Genomic DNA, 18,582 nt, shown 5'->3' with positions numbered 1-18,582 from the left:
GTAAAATGTTAGATATAGAAACAGCCATGTAACCATTGTCCACGGGATGAGGGTATCTGGTAGAACATTTTGTGTCAGATACCTTAGCCACTCGGTAACCACAGTATTCCGCCTTTGTATATTACAGAGTTAGCTTCCTTGCGGGTAGGTATCGATTGTTACGTCATTATTTTGTGAGCGCAATTCACGTCATTTTCGAAAAGTATGACGTTACACTCGAAAACACATGACGTCACAATCAATACCTACCAGCAAGGGCAGATGACTCTGTAATATGCAAAGACGGAATACGGGTTGAGGGTAAGTAGCAGAGTGAAGGAGCTTTAAGCAGACATTTGATAATATCTGTATTTTGTTTTCTTTCCATAAGACTATTGAGCCCTTAACTGTCGTATGAATGTTTATTTCAGGCAAAACATTTATAATTTTTAATTAAATTGAAAACGGAGTAGTAAATATATCTCTGCAAGGGAACATAAAGTATACAGAAAGGCATGTGTGTGTTGTCTGAAACCTTGACCGTCCAAACAGTATCATGATATCACATAATCCCCCTTAGATCGGGTGACTCGCGATCTATTATTCTACTTGTTTAAGTAACAACGTTAGGTGTATACAATACCTGTATCTGATGACACATCCGTGATGAGCCTACAAAGTGTCCCCATCGTTATAGAAGGAAGTATTTAGCACGTATTTAACGACACAGTGATCTATTGTAACTCTTTCTGGCTGTTCTTGTCGTCACGCAGACGCATTCGGAACTAAAACCGTCCAATACAGTCGCATTCAGTGCGTAATGTAAAACTTACTCGTAATGTAAAACGTACTCGTAATGTAAAACTTACTCGTAATGTAAAACGTACTCGTAATGTAAAACATACTCGTAATGTAAAACATACTCGTAATGTAAAACGTACTCGTAATGTAAAACGTACTCGTAATGTAAAACGTACTCGTAATGTAAAACGTACTCGTAATGTAAAATGTACTCGTAATGTAAAACGTACTCGTAATGTAAAATGTACTCGTAATGTAAAACGTACTCGTAATGTAAAACATACTCGTAATGTAAAACGTACTCGTAATGTAAAACGTACTCGTAATGTTAAACGTACTCGTAATGTAAAACTTACTCGTAATGTAAAACTTACTCGTAATGTAACACGTACTCTTAATATAAAACGTACTCGTTATGTAAAACGTAATCGTAATGTAAAATGTACTCGTATTTGTAAAACGTATTCGTTATGTAAAACATACTCGTAATGTAAAACTTACTCTTAATATAAAACGTAATCGTAATGTAAAATGTACTCGTAATGTAAAACGTGCTCGTAATGTAAAACGTACTCGTAATGTAAAACGTACTCGTAATGTAATACTTACTTGTAATGTAAAACTTACACGTAATGTAATACATACTCGTAATGTAAAACGTACTCGTAATGTAAAACGTACTCGTAATGTAATACATACTCCTTATGTAAAACGTACTCGTAATGTAATACATACTCGTAATGTAAAAAACGTACTCGTAATGTAAAATGTACTCGTAATGTAAAATGTACTCGTAATGTAAAACATACTCGTAATGTAAAACGTACTCGTAATGTAAAACGTACTCGTAATGTAAAACGTAAAAAACTTACACGTAATGTAAAACGTACTCGTAATGTAAAACGTACTTGTAATGTAAAACGTACTCGTAATGTAAAATGTACTCGTAATGTAATACATACTCCTTATGTAAAACGTACTCGTAATGTAATACATACTCCTTATGTAAAACGTACTCGTAATGTAATACATACTCGTAATGTAAAATGTACTCGTAATGTAAAACGTACTCGTAATGTAAAACGTACTCGTAATGTAAAACGTACTCGTAATGTAAAATGTACTCGTAATGTAATACATACTCCTTATGTAAAACGTACTCGTAATGTAATACATACTCCTTATGTAAAATACGTACTCGTAATGTAATACAACTTACTCGTAATGTAAAATGTACTCGTAATGTAAAACGTACTCGTAATGTAAAATGTACTCGTAATGCAATTGCCGGGATCTATAGGGGGTCCACGTGCATAACCCCCCCCCCCCCCCGCCCACAACTATTGATTGAAAAATAGTCATAACATTGACATTTTTCAACCGAAAAAGACAAATGAGGCATCAAAATGACCATAATAGAACAACAATTACATATCAGGACCATATAATCCAATATATGTAGTTATTTCTTCGCAGGAAATTAAAAAATCGGATTTAAGCTTAAAAATGGTAATTTTTTTAGCAAATTTTTCATATTTGGCTTGACACTGCAAAAATGTTTGCCAACAGCAAACTGTTATTTCTAATCAGTTATTTGACCTCTTATCAATCAGTAAAAACAACACCAACAAAAAAAATGTTAACATTGTATAAGCTCTGGTTATGACGTCATCAAGATGGCCGCCATCTCGAATTTCACTAACAATTGAAAAATAGCCATAACATTAACATTTTCCAACCGAAGTAGACAAATAAGGTATCAAAATGATCATAATAGAACAACAAATTCATATCGGGACCACATAATTCAATATATGTAATGATTACTAGGTAGGAAAAGAAAAAATCGGATTATAAGCTCAAAAATGATAATTTTTTAGCAAATTTTTCACATTTGGCTTGACACTGCAAAAATGTTTGCCAACAGCAAACTGTTATTTCTAATCAGTTATTTGACCTCTTATCAATCAGTAAAAACAACACCAACAAAAAAAAATGTTAACATTGTATAAGCTCTGGTTATGACGTCATCAAGATGGCCGCCATCTCGAATTTCACTAACAATTGAAAAATAGTAATAACATTAACATTTTCCAACCGAAGTAGACAAATAAGGTATCAAAATGATCATAATAGAACAACAAATTCATATCGGGACCACATAATTCAATATATGTAATGATTACTTGGTAGGAAAAGAAAAAATCGGATTATAAGCTCAAAAATGATAATTTTTTAGCAAATTTTTCATATTTGGCTTGACACTGCAAAAATGTTTGCCAACAGCAAACTGTTATTTCTAATCAGTTATTTGACCTCTTATCAATCAGTAAAAACAACACCAACAAAAAAAATGTTAACATTGTATAAGCTCTGGTTATGACGTCATCAAGATGGCCGCCATCTCGAATTTCACTAACAATTGAAAAATAGTAATAACATTAACATTTTCCAACCGAAGTAGACAAATAAGGTATCAAAATGATCATAATAGAACAACAAATTCATATCGGGACCACATAATTCAATATATGTAATGATTACTAGGTAGGAAAGGAAAAATCGGATTATAAGCTCAAAAATGATATTTTTTTAGCAAATTTTTCATATTTGGCTTGACACAGCAAAAATGTTTACCAACAACAAACTATTATTCGTAAACAGTTATTTGACCTCGATTGAAAAATGTCAATGTTATGACTATTGAAATTCGAGATGACAGCCATCTTGATGACGTCATAACCGGAAGTTCATCCCAGTTTATACAATGTTACCTCTCGATTTCATTATCAGTGGGTCATAAGGCTTCAGAAAAACATTGGTTCGTTAAGTTGTGGGGGTGGGTGGGGGGTGCCCCCCCCCCCCCCCCCCCGCCGAGATCCCGGCCTACTGATATTAGCTATGCTATATATATATATATATATATTTCACATGTCATTCGTAATAATAGTGTCCGCCGACATAACGCTGATCTTAGGTGGTGAGACAAAGCCTAGAAATCAATATAGGCGATAAACAAGAAAGTAACTTAATCATTGACTTCATGATGTCAGGTCTATGAACCTCCGGGCCGACAGAACACTGATCTTTATTTAGCTGATGAGACGAAGCCTAATGATATATATTAAGTAATCTAGGCGATAAGCCAGTAACTAACTAAGAATTGTGCACAACAGATTGACAACGTTTAGTTTGAAGGTTATTACATGTCAACTAAAGTTATATAATGAATGGAATAGGTAAAGACCATTTACAATAATATCTGTAAAAGAGTCAAAACAAAACTTTGATTATCGAAATCCATGATGACTTCCTGTCAGCCATGCTGTTTCCTGATCGCTCACAAAATGTCGTATATACACAACCAGGGACCAAGCAAACCATGCACACGAAATTAAGAAATTAAAGAATGGTCCCTTCAGTCTTTTTTGAGAAATAGCAGTAACAAAGTTGATCAGCAATCATTGTCCAAGATGGGCACAAATAACACGTGGTTTTGATTCACAAAATAATGACTAAATACAAACATTCAAACAATCTAGACGTGGTTTTATTTCACGAAATACAGAACAAAATGCAAAAAAATAAACAATGGAAAAAGAATACCATTTCAAGAGAAACAAGCCGAAATTGGTTCCATTTTGCAAAACACAGGAAAAAATACAAACCTTGAAACAATATAAGATGTAAATGGTTTTTATTTCACGAAATTCAGGACAAGATAGAAAAGACATCAATCACAAAAACGAAAGGAGCACTGATGCAGACCATTTCAGTCCTATATGTATATACCTCACTGCCCTCTAAGCATATATTTTATATGAATTAACTAAGGCAAACGGCTTTGTCTAGACACAATGTTAGGCACACTCCGTCTATAAGATTGTTTCACAATTTAGTTAAAGTGTCAAGAACTACACTCGGACATTTACACATTAGTACGCTAATCGAGCACTGATTGGAATGTGTGTATAATGGAAAACCTAGAAATAGATGGAGTAGTGTTGGTTACAAAACAATCGAAAACGGAGCAACAAAAGACAAATTCAACCCCACATCATCAATATCACACCAGGGAAATCACAGATTGCGTAGCTAGGCTCCATATTCCATGCATTCAGACATTGCAAGCAATAATGCAAGGGTTTGTTAGACTGTAACGTGGAGCTAAGGCCATTTAAGGATGGTCTTTGGTACGCGACTGTGTCTTTGATGTAAGTTTCAGTGAGATTGCACTATAAAAAGGACAAAATTTCCACTACTACAATTTTTAAGTAATTCCTGAGTATTTATAGAGACACGGGGATAACCATTCGAGATGGAAAACTTAGTATTCATTGTCAAGTTGAGCCACATACAGGATACGCTGTCCGTTCAGTCTGAGTTAAAGCTTAGTTCTTGGCTATTGCTCGCTCGGTCAGGGTAGCGTCGTCCATTTATCATTCTAACTTCCTGTGGTTTGATGACGGATGGTGTTTGGCCGACACCATGTCGTGTGTACGTTAGTAACGATGGAATGTGCACGCGAGGGCAGTAGTGCACGTGAGTGGGAGAAATATCGCGTTAATAAATAAGAACAGAATAACCGCATTTCAAAGAACAAATGTTCTGAAATAATAATGCTATTCAATAATGTAAATCGAAGATATCTTGTTAAAAATCCCATTGATATACGCAAAAAAATATTGACATATTGTAAAAATATTCATTTACATATTCACGAGAATAAGGTGAGCAATTCTGCAATGAACAGGTAAAAAATAATGAATTACCCAAATATTTCTTGATTACTGAAAGATATCATGTATACTAATGATTACCAATATTAGGTAATTTTAATTTAATGTTTTTGATGTGATGTATTACCAATGACACAGTACAGGCGGTACTATTTCATTCCCTCAACAGGTTGTTGGTACGCCTATACACATTCCACCAGTACTGTTCTACGTGAGTAAACATTGTGCATAACTCTACGAAACAGTGGCGACAAAATGAAGTATTGCCGAATATCTCCGAAACTACGGGTATTAATTTATGCTTGTTGCAGATGACAGGTTTATTATTAGGAATGTCATGGTAAGACGGAACGCATCATGACTAGATGTAAGGGAGCTAGGAAATGTATGGACAACCTGTTGGGATTCTGTGATTATCATCTCCATGAAGATATGAGAATGGCTACCACAGCGTTAGATTTTGGCACGAAGATGTTGATATGAGGTTCCTTTGCCATTGCGTGGGGCGATGTAAAAATATAGTATTTTTATCAACGCGGCAATATCAATCTAAATTAATATCGTATACCATACCACTCATTACCATCGTTAAGATAGAAAAAACAATAATTCTGTTTCAAAGCATTTAATATAAATGGGGTATCGTCCATAGCTATTTTTATATTTAGTTTGGTTTGATTAGATTGGTTTAAAAAGCCAAGGACATATAAGGTTAATTCACAAATCTACGGTCAGTATCGACAACTGACCAACATTGGTTTCGAACCCGCGACCCAAAGATGGATGGCTTATGATATTATGTCGGGACATCTGAACCACTTACAGGGATAAAGTAAAAATACAAATTTCTGTATAAAAAGTGGGATATACGACAGTTACCCTTTTGCGATAAATTGATATCCTTTGAAAGACCAGATTTTTGTCATGTAACAGTTATTCTTTGTACATTTTCATGTTGCCCACACCGCATCACATAGCACACACATGATATACTATCTTAATGGGACGTTAACATAACAAACCAACCCAAGTGTTAATGCAGTAGGTTTCATGTTGTTTTATGTGTGGATAGTTGTAAGGTAATGTATGCTTCGTTTGTCTCTATAATTAATCTTGTTTATTCCTGTGCTGTTTCACTAAAAAGCATGTGTACACGTTGTACCGGAGATACGAACGATGGACAACGCCTAGTCAGAATGTAATGTCAATAAAGCTTAAAAAGGTCGTCTCAACATCCACAATATAACCTGTATTGGTTATACATACAATTCTGGGAGAAGCTTACATTGTGCATTTATGTCACAGTCCGAGGATAGAGTTCTCGGGGGAAAAAGCTTAGTTGTTTGAGGAACAAATAGTACTGGACGTCCATGTATTTCGCGCCCTTCCTCTTGTTTATTTATCAGCTTGTTAATCAATGCGTGTCTTGTTGCGTAATGTTTAAAGTTCTGTCAGCTAATATCCTCAAGGTTTGTTGTTATAACTATAGCAACATCCTGACAATGTTAGAATATACCAGGAGATAGAACTATACACACTTTCCGTCTGTGAATAGTGGAATTAAAACTATAATTAAGTGTCGACTCTAATCTCCGACAAACTGTATTGCCTGGTCAGTGACCTTTGGTCGAGTTTCGGACAATGCCTTGCTCCAGTATAGTAACGAGTAAGTTATAAAGCCGTGGGAGCTCACTACTTTATCCAATTACTTGACAAGTGTGTAATTGACATCTCGATACGGCCCCGTCGATAGAAAATCTGTTTGCTTTGGTAATTGTTGAATTTCCTTTTAAACCATTCTGTCATTGTCGGTGGTATAGAAGGACAATAACACTACACATACGGGCACTTCACTCCATACTCTGTAGTTTCCTTGGACGCTATCGGTTACGTCATAAAGTAGACTGGTTGGCATGGTTACGACAAAGTGACACTGATCTCCGAATAGCGACATTTTCGTGTGAATATGTGAAAATTTGCTTTGGTAAAGTTTCTAAAACTCAGTTTGTTTTGTTTGTTTCATTGTCGACAACCATATGGGATTACAAGTTACGATCACTATGTAATGCCTAGTGTTTACACGTGTCATTCTATCTACAGTACAAACCCGTGTTCAATTCTTAATGTTAGAAATGTAGAATATTTTCCCCAACATTGGTAAACTGGAAGCAGATTACTTTGGTTTTCATAGATTATTCCTCGAATTATCAAGCCTAATACTTAGATCTTATTTTATGAAATTCGAAATCAATAAAAGAAATCTTTTCTCTAAGATATCGCTGTGACCAGATGCGACGTTACAGACAACGACGTCAATTTTACATTATGAGATTGATAACATCCTTTTTAAACAAGTAAAATGTTTCATACAAGAAAGATTGGATAAAAAATGTCGATAGTCTAACACAGTTTTGTTATGTACAAGTTGATTGTGAATCCTGTATATAAATGTATAACAAATAACAAAGTTTCTAAGTAACCGTCGTCAAACTGTTTTATGAAAAGATACCTCTGGTGATGTGCACCACGATATCATTCTGGTGATCTACCGTATGATATCAATGTTTTATTTAGACTGAAATTACCTAGCAACGGACACCAAGTCAGTACGGGAGTGTTCGTCAGTAATATCACATGCACAAGAACATTGAAGGTGACAGGAATAAACTTCAAAGTGCACAAGTCTTTGTCTGCACAAGTCCTTATCTTATTTTTCATCTTAAAGATACTAAGAAAGTTGAAAGTATACCGCATGGTCAAAATACAAGTTAACACAAAAAAACCCAAACGTTTATGCACTTATAATATAGCACCATTGGTAACCTTGACAAATTTCCGTACATAATTTCAACAGCACACCAAGCATGTCTGTGAATGTTATAAATGATATCACCAATTTGAGGCATGAGGTCTGATGGTCAAGGTTTTCCAAAGTCTATTTAGATGCCACAGGTGTCTGACGGACTTAATAACAGACAATGACAATGATGCTCGACAAGTGATTTTTTTATTTTTAATTTAAATTTAAAATCTATCACACTGATATAAGTGAAATATGTCGTTCAAGCTACGTTCTGGACACATGTATTTGCATATATCTTCGCCATGACACCAGAAGTACGCTATAGACTGTATACATCAATTTACAAATTTCCATATTGTTAATATTTATGAAGGTGTATACCGTCCACTACAAGTATGCCGTGAACTATTACTAGCACGTGTTCAGATAAATATATGATTCATACGGACATTGAATAATATAAAAGTTTTTCATTTCCATTAATCGAAATTTCGCAACAACACGCACGCAGTCGCTACATGCAATGCGTAACGTACATGTGATGTCGTCCTAAAATGACCTTTGTCGTTAACGTTAGTCCCAAACAATCAACCAACCATTCAAACATTACAGACATTGTCAATCAACAATTCACACATTACAGACCTTGTCAACCAACCATTCACACATTACAGATCTTGACAACCAACCATTCACACATTACAGACCTTGTCAACCAACCATTCACACATTACAGATCTTGACAACCAACCATTCACACATTACAGACTTTACCAACCAACCATTCACACGTTACAGATATTGACACCAACCATTCACACGTTACAGATATTGTCAACCAACCATTCACACGTTACAGATATTGTCAACCAACCATTCACAAATTACAGACATTGTCAACCAACCATTCACAAATTACAGATCTTGACAACCAACCATTCACACATTACAGACCTTGTCAACCAACCATTCACACATTACAGATCTTGACAACCAACCATTCACACATTACAGACTTTACCAACCAACCATTCACACATTACAGATCTTGACAACCAACCATTCACACATTACAGATTTTGACAACCAACCATTCACACATTACAGATATTGACAACCAACCATTCACACATTACAGACATTGTCAACCAACCATTCACACATTACAGACCTTGTCAACCAACCATTCACACATTACAGATCTTGTCAACCAACCATTCACACATTACAGACTTTACCAACCAACCATTCACACATTACAGATCTTGTAAACCAACCATTCACAAATTACAGACATTGTCAACCAACCATTCACAAATTACAGACCTTGTCAACCAACCATTCACACATTGTAGACCTTGTCAACTAACCATTCACACATTACAGACCTTGTCAACCAACCATTCACACATTACAGACCTTGACAACCAACCATTCACACATTACAGACCTTACCAACCAACCATTCACACATTACAGATCTTGACAACCAACCATTCACACATTACAGACCTTGACAACCAACCATTCACACATTACAGACCTTACCAACCAACCATTCACACATTACAGATCTTGACAACCAACCATTCACACATTACAGATCTTGACAACCAACCATTCACACATTACAGACCTTACCAACCAACCATTCACACATTACAGATCTTGTCAACCAACCATTCACACATTACAGACCTTGACAACCAACCATTCACACATTACAGATCTTGACAACCAACCATTCACACATTACAGATCTTGACAACCAACCATTCACACATTACAGACCTTGACAACCAACCATTCACACATTACAGACCTTGCCAATCAACCATTCACACATTACAGACCTTACCAACCAACTATTCACACATTGTAGACCTTGCCACCCAACCATTCACACATTGCAGACCTTGTCAACCAACCATTCACACATTACAGACCTTACCAAAACCATTCACACATTACAGACCTTGCCAACCAACTATTCACACATTGTAGACCTTGCCAACCAACCATTCACACATTACAGACCTTGTCAACCAACCATTCACACATTACAGATCTTGTCAACTAACCATTCACACATTACAGATCTTGGCAACCAACCATTCACACATTGTAGACCTTGACAACCAATCATTCACACTTTACAAACCTTGTCAACCAACCATTCACACATTACAGACCTTGTCAACCAACCATTCACACATTACAGACCTTACAAACCAACCATTCACACATTGTAGACATTGACAACCAACCATTCACACATTATAGACCTTACCAACCAACCATTCACACATTACAGATCTTGCCAACCAACCATTCACACTTTACAAACCTTGTCAACCAACCACTCACACATTACAGACCTTGCCAACCAACCATTCACAAATTACAGACCTTACCAACCAACCATTCACACATTACAGACCTTGTCAACCAACCATTCACACATTACAGACCTTACAAACCATTCACACATTCAAGACCTTGTCAACCAACCATTCACACATTACAGACCTTGACAACCAACCATTCACACATTACAGACCTTGCCAACCAACCATTCACACATTACATATCTTGACAACCAACCATTCACACATTACAGACCTTGCCAACCAACCATTCACACATTACAGATCTTGACAACCAACCATTCACACATTACAGACCTTGCTAACCAACCATTCACACATTACAGATCTTGACAACCAACCATTCACACATTACAGACCTTACCAACCAACCATTCACACATTGTAGACCTTGTCAACCAACCATTCACACATTACAGACCTTACAAACCATTCACACATTCAAGACCTTGTCAACCAACCATTCACACATTACAAACCTTGCCAACCAACCGTTCACACATTACAGTCCTTACAAACCAACCATTCACACATTGTAGACCTTGCCACCCAACCGTTCACACATTGCAGAACTTACAAACCATTCACACATTCAAGACCTTGCCAACCAACCATTCACACATTACAGACCTTGACGACCAACCATTCACAAATTACAGACCTTACAAACCAACCATTCACACATTGTAGACCTTGCCACCCAACCATTCACACATTGCAGACCTTGTCAACCAACCATTCACACATTACAGACCTTACAAACCATTCACACATTCAAGACCTTGTCAACCAACCATTCACACATTACAAACCTTGTCAACCAACCATTCACACATTACAGATCTTGACAACCAACCATTCACACATTACAGACCTTGCCAACCAACCATTCACACATTACAGATCTTGACAACCAACCATTCACACATTACAGACCTTGACAACCAACCATTCACACATTACAGACCTTGACAACCAACCATTCACACATTACAGACCTTGCCAACCAACCATTCACACATTACAGACCTTGCTAATCAACCATTCACACATTACAGATCTTGACAACCAACCATTCACACATTACAGACCTTGTCAACCAACCATTCACACATTACAGATCTTGACAACCAACCATTCACACATTACAGATCTTGTCAACCAACCATTCACACATTACAGATCTTGACAACCAACCATTCACACATTACAGATCTTGACAACCAACCATTCACACATTACAGACCTTGTCAAACCAACCATTCACACATTACAGATCTTGACAACCAACCATTCACACATTACAGACCTTGACAACCAACCATTCACACATTACAGACCTTGACAAACCAACCATTCACACATTACAGACCTTGACAACCAACATTACACATTACAGACCATTTCAGACCTTACACCAACCATTCACACATTACAGACCTTGACAACCAACCATTCACACTTACAGACCTTGACAACCAACATATCACATATTACAGACTTTACCAACTAACCATTCACACATTACAGATATTGACAACCAACCATTCACACATTACAGACTTTACCAACCAACCATTCACACATTACAGACATTACAGACCTTGACACACCAACAACCATTCACACATTACAGACCTTGACAACCAACCATTCACATATTACAGACCTTACCAATCAACCATTCACACATTACAGATATTGCCAACCAACCATTCACACATTACAGACCTTGTCAACCAACCATTCACACATTACAGATCTTGTCAACCAACCATTCACACATTACAGACCTTGTCAACCAACCATTCACACATTACAGACCTTGTCAACCAACCATTCACACATTACAGACCTTGTCAACCAACCATTCACACATTACAGACCTTGTCAACCAACCATTCACACATTGCAGACCTTGTCAACCAACCATTCACACATTACAGACCTTGTCAACCAACCATTCACACATTACAGACCTTGCCAACCAACCATTCACACATTACAGACCTTGCCAATCAACCATTCACACATTACAGATCTTGTCAACCAACCATTCACACATTACAGACCTTGCCAACCAACCATTCACACATTACAGACCTTGCCAACCAACCATTCACACATTACAGACCTTGTCAACCAACCATTCACACATTACAGATCTTGTCAACCAACCATTCACACATTACAGATCTTGACAACCAACCATTCACACATTACAGACCTTGCCAACCAACCATTCACACATTACAGACCTTGTCAACCAACCATTCACACTTTCAGATCTTGTCAACCAACCATTCACACATTACATATCTTGTCAACCAACCATTCACACAATGCAGACTTTGCAACCAACCATTCACACATTACAGACCTTGTCAACCAACCATTCACACATTACAGACCTTGTCAACCAACCATTCACACATTACAGACCTTGTCAACCAACCATTCACACATTACAGATCTTGACAACCAACCATTCACACATTACAGACCTTGCCAACCAACCATTCACACATTACAGACCTTGTCAACCAACCATTCACACATTACAGATCTTGTCAACCAACCATTCACACATTGTAGACCTTGACAACCAACCATTCACACATTACAGACCTTACCAACCAACCATTCACACATTACAGATCTTGCCAACCAACCATTCACACATTGCAGACCTTGTCAACCAACCATTCACACATTACAGACCTTGCCAACCAACCATTCACACATTGCAGACCTTGTCAACCAACCATTCACACAATGCAGACGACATTCAAATCAGACCTTGTCAACCAACCATTCACACATTGCAGACCTTGTCAACCAACCATTCACACAATGCAGACACTTGACAACCAACCAACCATTCACATATTACAGACCTTGCCAACCAACCATTTACACATTACTGACCTTACCAATCAACCATGCACACATTACAGACCTTGTCAACCAACCATTCACACATTACAGATCTTGACAACCAACCATTCACACATTACAGATCTTGACAACCAACCATTCACACATTACAGATCTTGACAACCAACCATTCACACATTACAGACCTTGTCAACCAACCATTCACACATTACAGACCTTGCCAACCAACCATTCACACATTACTGACCTTACCAATCAACCATTCACACATTACAGACCTTGCTAATCAACCATTCACACATTACAGACCTTGCCAACCAACCATTCACACATTACAGACCTTGCCAACCAACCATTCACACATTACAGACCTTGTCAACCAACCATTCACACATTACAGACCTTGCCAACCAACCATTCACACATTACAGATCTTGTCAACCAACCATTCACACATTACAGACCTTGCCAACCAACCATTCACACATTACAGACCTTGTCAACCAACCATTCACACATTACAGATCTTGTCAACCAACCATTCACACATTACAGATCTTGTCAACCAACCATTCACACATTGTAGACCTTGTCAACCAACCATTCACACATTACAGACCTTGTCAACCAACCATTCACACATTACAGACCTTGTCAACCAACCATTCACACATTACAGACCTTGTCAACCAACCATTCACACATTACAGATCTTGACAACCAACCATTCACACATTACAGACCTTGCCAACCAACCATTCACACATTACAGACCTTGCCAACCAACCATTCACACATTACAGATCTTGACAACCAACCATTCACACATTGTAGACCTTACCAACCAACCATTCACACATTACAGACCTTGCCAACCAACCATTCACACATTACAGATCTTGCCAACCAACCATTCACACATTACAGACCTTGTCAACCAACCATTCACACATTACAGACCTTGCCAACCAACCATTCACACATTGAAGACCTTGTCAACCAACCATTCACACATTGCAGACCTTGTCAACCAACCATTCACACATTACAGATCTTGACAACCAACCATTCACACATTACAGACCTTGACAACCAACCATTCACACATTACAGATCTTGACAACCAACCATTCACACATTACAGACCTTGCCAACCAACCATTCACACAATGCAGACCTTGCCAACCAACCATTCACACATAGCAGACCTTGCCAACAAAACTATCTTTCATCTAACACATTACATATGCAAGGGAGAACTTTACTGTTAATAGGGCGATAAACAATATGAAACCCGTAAAATAAACTTGTATGACTTATATGGATACACGTGCGTGTTGATTCGTATTGTGATTGTAATTGATTGGAATTGAAATAAGGAAAATGAACGCTCTTCTGTGGAAAATGAACAATATCTTTTAAGTTTTCTCGTAACCATGCGCCCATCCCCTTCAGGAGTTCCCTAGAAATATAATCCGAAAAACAAAGTTTTAAATGTTTATCTACAAACTAAAATGCACGATTTAAGTTTGACAAATACGTCTTTTTCTTAGAAACATTGTCATTTGATCTGTGTTTGTTGTTTTAGGTAAAGTTTTGTAAAGTCAACATCCGGCTGACAAACCGGATATGTACTTTAATATTATATTTGTTTGCAGCTATAGACGTTGTAGGACTACCATCAGTAGTTGATAAACGAGAAAAAAAACCCCAACCATCAATCATTGACGTACACCGAACACATTGAAGGGGTTTAGTATAAGGAAAAGTAGTCCGAAAGGATCTTAATCAATATTGCTTTAACCCTTATCATTATCTTTTTTCTTTCTGAAACCCACCCCTTAAAGCTAAATCCTAAAACGAAAACATACATTAACAATATAACCATAACCAAAGACTACTTTTCCGTATTCTAAACTTGACTATGCTTGCAAAATGAGAACATTACATCAACTTATATATCCCATATAATATTTGTAAGATTTCACTGAATTTGGTTCTGATGTAATTTTGTTATCTAGAATTAATGCTGTATGATAAATTGCATGTAGTTATTTCCGATTCTTTATATAGACGATTAGCACAAACTATCTAAGAATCATGATAAACGATCTCATTACCTAATGATGTTTTTAATTTCATTATGGATTCTCGCGTTTTTTCGCTATTTTTTTTATTCTTAGCAAAATACATATTTCATGATTTTGTGTGTTTTGAAAACAAATATTTTTCTGGATTGTCTGAATTATGAGTTTTGCATCGTTTCCATATTGATCAATTAACTCGTTGTTTAATTCTCATCAAAACTTCTCTTTCTGAAAATGACTCAAACCCATTATAAGAGATACAGAGTAATTAATTAACAGTCAATAACTTATATTGCAAGTTAACGTTACAATTTTGGTAATTCTAAATGTGTTTCTGTGTTGGTATATGTATAGCTATTATGTGTTTCAAGTCTAGCCCCGTAATCGCCGGTATTAACAAGCAACGTTAATATATTGACACACGATAAGTTAAGTCAATAAGTAAAGTCAATATAGACCGACGTCCCTGTATACCAGGACTGGACCACGTATCTCAACCACAGGGGTTGTAAACTACAGCTGGACTTCGTACTCCCATCACGAAAGTCTCGAGTAGAGGTTATAACGTAAATCTCGACATTAAACACCCCAAGCCAACAATACTCTCACGACCAGACACAACTCACGTACACAGAATAGGGGGCGTTTATTACACCACACACAAACAATGGGATTGTGTATCACTGAGTACCCACAAAAACAAAATACGTATTTACAATGAAGAAACAAAGAAATATTGTCAGCCTTGGTAAAATTCATTGTATATGTATTTTCTGAAATTCCCACCATTAACTATCGACAATGTGGTAGATTTATACACAATCATATTGAAACTATTTTGAAATTTCAAAATTATCCACTTGCATCAATCTTATCACGTGAACAGATGGAATTAAATATTTGATGATGTGGATCATTGTATCCTTTAAACGATACAGTGTGTTTGAGGAATAAAACATATACAGGAAGAATACGAACTTTTCTTAAATGACAGCGCAGAAATTTTGGAAATCACATATAGAGAGTGTTACAACCACAAAAAGTGATTCTTTACAACAAACTCTTATTAGAGAATACTAGTACCATTCTACCAGATTAAATATTATTAACACATGCAATGTAAGATACAAGCATTGTAAAATATTTTGAAATTTATTTTGATTTGTAAATCTCATCTTTGAGGAATAAAAGAATTGATTGATTATTGATTGACCTTTGTAATTATACCAATGCGATTTACTACGATAAATGATTGACTTAGCCTCTATGTCCTTATCATATATAATAATATACGAAATAATTAATGTTCAATAACTTCGGATATACAAAAGTCCGATGTTGTTACCAATAGAATATGTTGAAATGAAATATACAAGAGTCCGTTATAATTTGTTTAGTTATATTATATATAAAAAAATAAGTTATTATTTTCCTGTGATTGCCCAATTTAGTTTACATCTTTGGCATCGCCAACATCCTGAGGTTGACTCTTCAATTTGTCAATTACATGATTTTTTTTTTCGTATTTCCGATAGAAATCGTTACAGTTTGAGTTTAAACGTATTTTATTGGAAAACCTTTTACAAAAAGATTGGGCACAAGTTATCATAACTTATAAAAGCCCTCTCCGATTAATGAATATATATATATATATTTAAATATGTCGATACCGTTTCTTGAAAATGTTCTTCACTCGTATGACCTCTTGGTTCTGCTGTTAACAAAAAAATTGTTTACAATCTTCAATATATTGATGTATGTATACATTCGATTTAACTTAAAACTACTGACGTTCTATCCCAATAAAGAATTTTTCTGAGACGTAATTATCATCAATATGTTGTTAGTACTCTTCTTTACTAACTGGATTTCTCATTTCATAAATACATTGTAATGATGTAAAGATTTCCGGATAATGTACACAATACAATATTAATACATTTTCGTGATAATACCTCAGCCTTTTCATCAGACGAGAATTGATTATAAACATTTCGTCCTATTGAACAAATATACCTTATCCATATTCACATTGTACCGAGAATTACCAGTGTTATTGAGGTCAAAGTTTCACGAGAACAAGGAAATTACCATACATAAGTCAGACACACTGACTCGACAAGGTGTTTTAATTAGATTGTTTTATAGCCGACGTGTCTCTATGGGTCAGTCCTGATTGCAGCTGTCAGACAAACATTACAATGATACGTTATTTATATATACGATTGGGGCTCATTGCCAATGTAGACACTGAATTATATCTACAGAATCAGAAAACAGCTAAACAGGACATCTTCAGTAATTCCAATGTAAATGAGAATAAATGAAATATGAAATTACCGTTACACTAATAGGTGCAGACACCTATATCATGTAATGTTTTTGGTATGCAACACAAAGAAAAGTTTTGATTGCAATTTAGAATCATTCACCTGGGTGTATGGGAGGTAACTCGAGATTATAATACATTGGATAATGAGATGGACAAAGAAGGATAACTCGATGACGCTTAAAATGTTATTCTTATTTTTGTTTTATATTACAACTGTCATATGCATGCCAAGGTAAAATGTAACAATCGCTGATAATAACTAATAAAGACAAAAGCTAACACAATGACATAGCTATCTGATGGCAATGATATGTGTGTATGTGTTGGACCTTCTCCAGGGGGTTTAGAAAGAAAAGGTTCTTAAGATTTTCTAATATTTTTTATACATAATGACACCGTCTTCTGGTACAAAGATCTCAAATTCACAAGACCGTATTACTATCAACACAAAGTTAAAATGGTTTCAGTTCACAATAAATCACTACATCTAAACAACCACTTTTCCTTTTAAAGCGTATCTTTCCGTTTCTCTATATTCTGAAGGAACGGAAAGAAA

This window comes from Argopecten irradians, chromosome 16, assembly GCF_041381155.1.
Source record: "Argopecten irradians isolate NY chromosome 16, Ai_NY, whole genome shotgun sequence".
Classification (NCBI taxonomy): domain Eukaryota; kingdom Metazoa; phylum Mollusca; class Bivalvia; order Pectinida; family Pectinidae; genus Argopecten; species Argopecten irradians.
The sequence above is the reverse complement of the archived record's forward strand: the minus strand, read 5'-3'. Positions refer to the sequence as shown.